Source organism: Myotis brandtii, unplaced genomic scaffold (assembly GCF_000412655.1).
Source record: "Myotis brandtii unplaced genomic scaffold, ASM41265v1 scaffold280, whole genome shotgun sequence".
In the NCBI taxonomy this organism is placed as follows: domain Eukaryota; kingdom Metazoa; phylum Chordata; class Mammalia; order Chiroptera; family Vespertilionidae; genus Myotis; species Myotis brandtii.
Genome location: NW_005360677.1, coordinates 896,894 through 898,515, shown reverse-complemented (window position 1 = coordinate 898,515; position 1,622 = coordinate 896,894).

The following is a 1,622-nucleotide window of genomic DNA, read 5'->3' as shown; positions in this document are numbered from 1 at the left end:
CGTCACTTCTGCTCCCACTTCCGGTCCGTTGCATTCCAGGTTCTGTCTTTTATTGTCTTGTTACATCTGTATTTATACCCGTTGATTTTTATTCTGTCAGTTTCTATTCCAAAGGTTAGGGCGTTTCTTATCTCTATTCCAGGGAGTAAAGATTATGTAGCTTAAGGGTGATTGTTCCTAGTTAAAGTGATTAACTACCCGCCTGGCATTTAGTTAAGGGGTTTTATTCCCTCCCTAACTTCAGGGAAAAATCCCCACCTGGGGAAACAACCTTTCTTGGAGAGGTAACGTTGGTTAAAACACATAGCGCCAAGAAGGGGAGCAAACATATTAAGAACAGTATGCCATATATGCCAGGTCCCTTGAAACATATGCTGTGCAGATGTTTCTTCCCTGCAGCGACTGTGTCAAGCAGCAAGAACTGACCGGCTTCTGGCAGGCCAGGGCCTGACTGACTTCTTTTTACTCAACAGTTATTGATCCTCCTCCACTTGCCAGACACTGAGTGCTAGGCCCTGGGAATGCTTCCCTGCATGAGTCAAAGTTCTTGTTCTTAAGGGTATTTTTTTTGGGGGGGGGTATAGAAATGGAGGACAGGGCAGACATTAACAATAATAGATGTAACAGAGGCTATTATATTGGGTGTATTAAGTTGATGTGCTGTTTTACATTGGTGATTGGGGATGGTCTGAGGAGGTCATGTTTAAACTGAGATTTGGATGATCAGGAGCAGTCAGCTATGCCCAGATCAGGGACAGGGCATTGCAGACTAAGGCAGGAAAAGAAAAGGGGCAGGAAGCAGGGTGGGGTCCTGAAAGGCTCTGGGACCAAGGATAAGGCGTTTTGTTTGCCTTCTTTTGTTGATGACCTGGCTTCCAAAGGGGTAGTGCATGTGCCAGTATCTATGCTCTCATAATCATTCCCTAATCGGTCCCCAAAAAGCAAAGTTCCAACTACTTTCAATTTACCTAGTAGTTTCTTCATGAGGCCCTGCCCCCTTCATATGGCAAATTCTCCTGTCCTCTGCCTTGGCTTTCTCCTCTGCTGGCCCCTCGTAATCCCTGGGTGGGGGCACACTCCCCACATTTCTTTGGATCATCACAACTCTCTCAGGTTAACCCCCTTTTGGGGTCACTCCCGAATCTGTTTTGGCCCTGCTTTCCTTGAGTTCCTGGTAGGAGGCCCAGGGCCCTGATCCACATTTTAAGATTCAGTCGTCTCCAAGTATACCAGTGGTTGGGAATGGCACGGTATGTGTGTGTGTGTGTGTGTGTGTGTGTGTGTACATGCAGCAGAGGGAGGGGGGTTGACTCTGCAAAGGGTTAAGAGGAACATTTGGGAGTGATGGAAATGTCTGTATCTTGATGGTAGCGATAGTTATACCAGTGCAGGGCTGGCTACATAGTTGGCCTTGGCACAGTACAAAATGAAAATGAAAACGTAGGAAAGCAGGAGGAAAATGCCACTAAAGGTACTAAATTATAAAACTCTTCCTTTTTTCTGTGCTCTCTCTCAACCTATCATGCTACCTATCTATTTATTTATTTACTTATTGCTATTTAATGTTGTATTTCCTAGGGAACAGGGACACTCACTCCCCTTTCTAGGTATCTTCCCTTCCC